Source organism: Agelaius tricolor, unplaced genomic scaffold (assembly GCF_023055355.1).
Source record: "Agelaius tricolor isolate 1412-34295 unplaced genomic scaffold, bAgeTri1.0.p SCAF_23, whole genome shotgun sequence".
In the NCBI taxonomy this organism is placed as follows: domain Eukaryota; kingdom Metazoa; phylum Chordata; class Aves; order Passeriformes; family Icteridae; genus Agelaius; species Agelaius tricolor.
The window spans coordinates 11431628-11438272 of record NW_027269283.1 but is presented as its reverse complement, the minus strand read 5'-3'; positions in this window follow the sequence as shown (position 1 = coordinate 11438272).

Below are 6645 nucleotides of genomic sequence, written 5' to 3'. Positions count from 1 at the left end.
CGTTCAGCATTAAGACATTAAAAATAGATTTACAGATTTCATAATGCGATTGCAACATTCACACAGGTTGGGATTTTTAATTTAACTTTGAACTGGATCATGCAGATTGCAGGGAGACCAGAATGGACTTTATTCTAATGGGAGAATTTGCCTTATGCAGGATTAACATATCAAAGGCAGGGCAGGATTTTGGGAGAAGATGGCACAAGGATCTGGCTGCTGTGGGGTTGGCACCCAGGGGAGCTCTTTCAGGCCATGAATTTGGGTGGCACTTGCTCTGCTCTTGTCACATTCCTTGTGTTCCCACTGGGCTTGGTTCAGGCTGATAAATTGTGCTCCAGTCTTCCCTTGGTGTTTGAGGTCTGGCTAAACAGAGGTGGCACCATCCTGGTTTCAAATCACAACTGAAACATTAAGAAAAGCCATGGGTTGGCACTGCTGGGTGAGTTAATTAGTGCTGGGTGAGTTAATCAGTGCCATCCCCTCCTGATCCCTCCTCACTGGTGCCAGCACACCCTCACTGAGGGGTGGTTGATGATGTTGGCTTCAACATCAGTCTAAAAATTACTGATAGGAAAGAAATTCAAGGCAGGCAGGGATTCCCAGGGTGTGTGTCCCTAGCAGGGCTGCAGAATTTTGGCGGTGCAGTGGGAAGGGTGATGAGCAGAGAGGACAGGGGCAGGTCCTGAGCCCAGGATGGTGCAGGGCATCCCTGCAGCTCTGTTTTCCCTTCTCTGGGTGCTCCCCTTGGGAATGCCCCTGCAGCTGTGCTGGGGATGACTGCTGCCCTTCAAACAGCCCCAACAATGGAATCCTTTGCTGTTCCACTCCAGCAGGCCCAAACCATCCCTCCCCACCCACACACAGAAAGGCAGGAACCCCTCTGAGCCCCCCAAGGGGTCATTTTGTGTCTGTCACACTTCCTGTGCACCCCAGCACGAGGACATCAGATGGCATCACACCCCCTGCCACCCCCCAGGGGAGGATATCCATCAGCCCAGGAGCAGCTTGGTGTGAAAATGTGAAAATCCACCTTTCTGAGCAGAGGCTCTCCTCAACAGCTGAATTCCCAGTGTCACATCAGTGAGTTTTTCCTGGCAGGGTGGAAGAAAACACCCTGCTTCCACTCAGCCCCCAGTGCTGTGGTGAATTCTGCATGCTCTGCAGGGCTGGTGGCGTGTCACCCATGGCACCATCACAGGGCTTATCCCAGTGTCCCAGTCAGAAAATGATCCATAAGAAAACAGCCCAGCAATGGCACGAACAAAAGGAATGAACAAAACTCTGTAATTTTGTCTGAGAACTCTGGAGCCTTCTGGGAAGCATCACACAACCCCCAGCATGGAACATCCCCTCAGCCACAGCGTTGGGCAAGAGCCTTGACCAGAGCAACCATTATTGATTTCAAAACCTCCCAGAGCTGCGTGGCCACAGCAATGCAGGGCAAAACTGGAGCAGTCAGAGCAAAGCAGAGCAGGGCAGGCTTGGCTTGCAGCTCCCAGAGATCCCTTCCTGCAGATACCCACAGCTGCAGAGCTTCCTGCAGGGACTTGCCTTGCCTGGCTTGGAGTGTGGGCATGGGCACACGCAGGGGAGGAATGCTGGCTGCATTGGCAGGGCTGCTGCATCTGCAGAGAATTCCTGCTGGGTTGGGGCTGCTGCATCTGCAGAGAATTCCTGCTGGGTTGGGGCTGCTGCATCTGCAGAGAATTCCTGCTGGGTTGGGGCAGCTGCATCTGCAGAGAATTCCTGCTGGGTTGGGGCTGCTGCATCTGCAGAGAATTCCTGCTGGGTTGGGGCTGCTGCATCTGCAGAGAGTTCCTGCTGGGTTGGGGCTGCTGAGGGAGGGGTGACCAGTTCTGCTCAGCAGCCTGGGCTGGGCATTGGCTGGGAACTGAGTTATTTCCTTCCATCTTCAGAACTGGAACATGAGGTGGTTTGTGAGCTCCCAGTGCTGCTGCCTGGTGAGAGCTGTCCTGAGGATGAGGATGCTGTGTTTTGCCAGAGCTCAAATGAAGCTCTTGCTTTAACACTTGGCCTTTCTTGAAATCTGCACTTTCCAGGCAGCTTCAGCAGCTCAGGGCTTCGTGGGCCCTTTCCAAACAGCCTGTGCATGATAGCAAAGAAAAATAAACTTTTGTTCACTGTGTGCTGCTCCCACACAGGCACTGGGAAGAGGCTGAGGAATCACCAAAGTGGGAGATGCTGAGAGCTGGCCTCTGTTGGCAGCTGGTGAGAAACAGCAAACCCAGCAAATCCCGGCATTTGAGGGGCACAGACGCTGCCCAGAGTGGCCATTTTTTACACCAAAATGTTGGATTTTGGTGGTACAGCAGAACTGCTGAGAAGGAGATTATGCCACATAAGACACCCAAAGTGTCACAGTGGTTTTATGTGCTCTTTTTGCATTATCTCTTTGCCTTGTTTCTTCTAAAGCAGAAATCACCTGCCTGAGGAGTCTGGGCCCTGTCTCAGAGTTGAGATCCATCCACAGTGTTGGGTCAAATTCATGGTAGCATTTGCAACTGTATTTGCTGATTTTATCTGTTCTTCTTTTCAGGTCATCCTGTATTTAATGAGGGGGATTTTTTTCCTGAGATAAAATTTGAGATTTATCTGAAGCAAAGAAGCAAGTGCTTGTGAAATGGGTTCATTCCTCCCCATCAGAGCTGGGTTCAAGACTTAGAGATTATTGAAAGTGTTTTCACTCATTCAGCTTGGAGCATTCCCATGTGATTTTTAACCTCTGAGCATGTTTCCTTTCATCAGCAGGGATTGCAGAAGTCTGCAATGACTTTTTCTCCTTTGGTGCAAAAGTTAAATATGAATTTATGGCGTGATTGCATTGAGATTTCAGAACTGGGCTGCAAAAATCGAAGTTGCTGTGATCTTACCTGCCTGGAGATTACAGACAAATAACACTTGCTAAACACCCCATACCTTGGATGATATATTGAGCTCCAGAGTATTTTTATTAAGCTGCTCTGAAATTATTCCCAAAGGATGCAAACCTCGGCTTAGCTACAACTGCTACCCACAGTCTTTAAAGAACATTCTGAAACCTTTTTGCTAAACAATCTGCTCAGCTGTTACCAGGTTTTACCCAATATTCAAATGACACTTCTTCCTTTTCAACCCTTGCCAAGCTGAGGTTATTAAGAAAGAGATACAAATTAAAAGGATTAAAAATGCAACTCTAATTAAACACATATGAGCAGTTAAAAGTCGGCTCTGCCCTGGTTATCTGGGCACACAGAAATATCACACACAACTTAAAGCAGCCAAAGTCTCCATTAGGAGCTTGCTGAAGGCACCACCAGTGTAATCACACACTGTGCCTCCTCTGCAGCTTCTGCTGGGGAGGTCTTGAGGTGTTTTTTAGAATGAGTCTTAAAATATTTTTTAGAATGAGACGAGTCCTGAAATATTTTTTTGGAATGAGATGCGTCTTGAAATATTTTTTTAGAATGAGATGAGTCCTGAAATATTTTTTAGAATGAGACGAGTCCTGAAATATTTTTTAGAATGAGACGAGTCCTGAAATATTTTTTGCAATGAGATGAGCCATTGCTCTCCCCACTTGCAAAGAAGAAGAGCCGAGGGTGGGAGGAAGGAGAGGAGCATTCTCCCCTCGCATCCTCTGTGGGTTTGAACCCTTTGAGCTCTGGTTGTCCCCAAAAGCTGTGCCAGGGGCTCGGCGTGGGGCTGGCTGCCCTTTCCCAGCAGACCTGGGGTTCCTCCTCAGAAGAATGTGCAAGGAAAACACATCAAGCCACGGTGAATCTGTCCATGACGAAAGTGAGTTGGTATCTCTTAAATAAGTATCCAAACAAGCCCTTGAAGACACATAATCACCAAGCAGCATCTGTGATCACAGCTCGGTGTTTTAAAGGATTAGGGGGGGATTAGGACCGTTTGTAAATTCCTCACCAACCTTTTGTACAGGCAGGATGGAATATTTTTTTAAGGAATTCGCAGACTGTCTGTTAAAAGCCTTTATTCCCCTGATCTGTGCTGGGTGTGGACTGCTTTGGGATTTTTTTGAAAGGTAGCATAACATGGCTCATCAGTCTAGGCTGCATATAAATCCTGCTTTATAAGATTCCTAATAGGTTTCTGCTCCTCATGAAGAGTGGGAAAACCTCCTTGCACTGGAGAATAACAGGTCCTTTCATTCTGCCACTGGTGCTGCTGGTTTAACACCCCCTCCAAGGGAAGGAAATCACCTGGGGGGGAAAGTGAGCAGGGTTTGATCCCCAAGAAGTGTTCCAGAAAAGCCTCTCATGCTCTGGCTCTTGTGGGCCCATCATGATTGGCTTGAACATGCACAGGAAATAATCAGGGTTATCCAGACAGGACTTTCCTGCTTTTTCTGGGAATGGGAGAAGCTGGACAGGGGAGGAGAGGAGCACCCTGCCTCATGCCTGCATCCAGGTGAGGTGAGCTGGCATCATTTGGACATAGTGAGGGTTAGACAGGGATGCTCAGAGCATCCCTTGGGCCAAAGGAATAGGAGAGACTACATTTTAAAAAAATCTGTTTGCTTGAATGGTTCATTTTTCCATATTCCTTTTGGCTGCTGTCATCTTCTCCCCAAAGGGAGAATTCCACCCCGCTGAGGATGGAATTCCTGTGCTGCCCAGCTCTGCCTGTAGCTCCCAGCAAGGTGCAGCAGTCCCTGCCTGTCTGCAGGTGTGCCAAGGACAGGACAACAAAAACAGCCTGCAAAACTGTGAGCTTTCAGCTAATCTTTGTTCTCAAAAAAAAAAAAAAAACAACAGAATGTTCAAAGCTCTGCAAGTGGCATTTCCTCTACAATTTTATCACTTTTTCTTTAGCCAAAAGCTAACCTTGACCATGAAATCTGCTTCTTGTGTATGATCTCCTGCTGCTCTGGAGACACCTCAGAGCTGTGATCCTGGAGGTCTTCAGGGACTGCAGAATATTTCTGGACACCTCCTTTGGTGAGCAAAATCTGCCTTTGACAATTCTGCACCTTCTCATCTGCATTTTCTGATTTCTTCCCTTATTTTGATGCTTTTTACCAAGGTACAACCCGTAAGGAACTGAAAAAAGATAGATAGATAGATAGATAGATAGATAGATATAGACAGATAGCTAGAGATAGAGATTAGATAGATATAGATACATATACACATAAATAGATATAGATAGATAGAGATAGACAGATAGATAGATAGATAGATATAGACAGATAGATAGATAATTAATAGATAATAGATGGAATGTCCAAAGCCAGCTTGGAGGGCCCTGGAGCTGCCTGGTCTGGTGGAAGGTGTCCCTGCCCATGGCAGGGGTGGAATGAGAGGAGCTTTAAGGTCCCTTCTGTGATTCCATGATTTAGAGGGGTCAGGGAGGGTCAGCCTTCTGACCCTTTGCTGCTATCTGAGCTGGAGACTCAGGTAGAAATTGGATTTTTGTTTAAAATCCAAGCACCAGCATCCTCCCTGCCAGGAAAAGAGAGGGATCCCATCCCGTGCCTGTTTGGCAGGCCCTTTGCTCCCTTCTGGCTCTCCTTTGCTTGTATTTAGAGCAGGGCGCGCTTGCCAGGCGCTGAGTGGGGAATTAGGGCACGGGGATGTGAATTTTTGTCGCTGCTTGTCCCTCGGAGGCGGCCCCAGGCCCCAGGGCCGGGCTGAGGAGCTCCAGGAGCTCCGCGTGTCTCTAAGCAGAGGTGCTCGAACACAGCCACGGGGCTCTGCAGGGTCAGCCCCGAGGAAAGGCGGCAATTCACAGCAATTTAATTAACTGTGAAGCCGCTGAAATGCAGTCACCTGCCAGGGAGAGCAGAGCCGGCCCCAGTCAGGTGTGAAATGAGGGAAATGGCCCAGTTTGGAAGCGGAGTGGGTGGAAACCTTCCCCTCAGAAGTGGGCAGGGATCAGCACGCACAGGCCCAGCAGCTGCCCATTATTGCTAATTGCAGCTTCACCTTTTAGCTAGATATTAAAAAATGAGCTAATCCTTGAATATTTAATGTCCTGTTTCCTCATGAGCACGGGGATTAATTGGGAAATGGGAGTAGCTGGGAGAGAGGGGCAGGAGCAGAGCAGCCCTGGGCAGGCTGGGGTGCCTGCCCTCCCTCCCTGCTGGGCAGGGCAATGGAGAAGAACTTTAAAAAATGAGGGTTTTGCTCTTTTTGGTCTGTTTCTCTCCTCCTCCGTCCTTTAGTAATTCCTGGGTGACTGATAATGACCTTCCAGGTCAGGAATCTGCAGTTAACAGCCGGGAAATGCCCTTCCCATTGGTCATCACTGCCTAATTAGCAACCTGCAATATTTCACAAACGTGGCAATGGCACCAGGTGCCCTCTGCAGGGGCGGGGGCTGCGGAGCACTCGGCAGCATTTTCCTGGGAAGCCGGGCAGGGAAAGGCAGAGCTGAGGACATGGCCAGGCCAGGAGAGGTGCCTCCATCCCAGCTGTGCCAGGAGGAAATCCGTATTTGTATTATTTGTATTTGTATTTTCCCAAGTACAATGCCTGGGAATGGCCTCAATCTCTGCCTGGCAGGGAGAGTGGTGGGAGGGGGAAGTGAATTTAATGTGCTGGGTGCTGACCTGGGAAAGCAAAGCAGAAACTGCCCCTGCTGGGTACCTGGTGCCCATGGGAGCCCTCGGGAGCCACT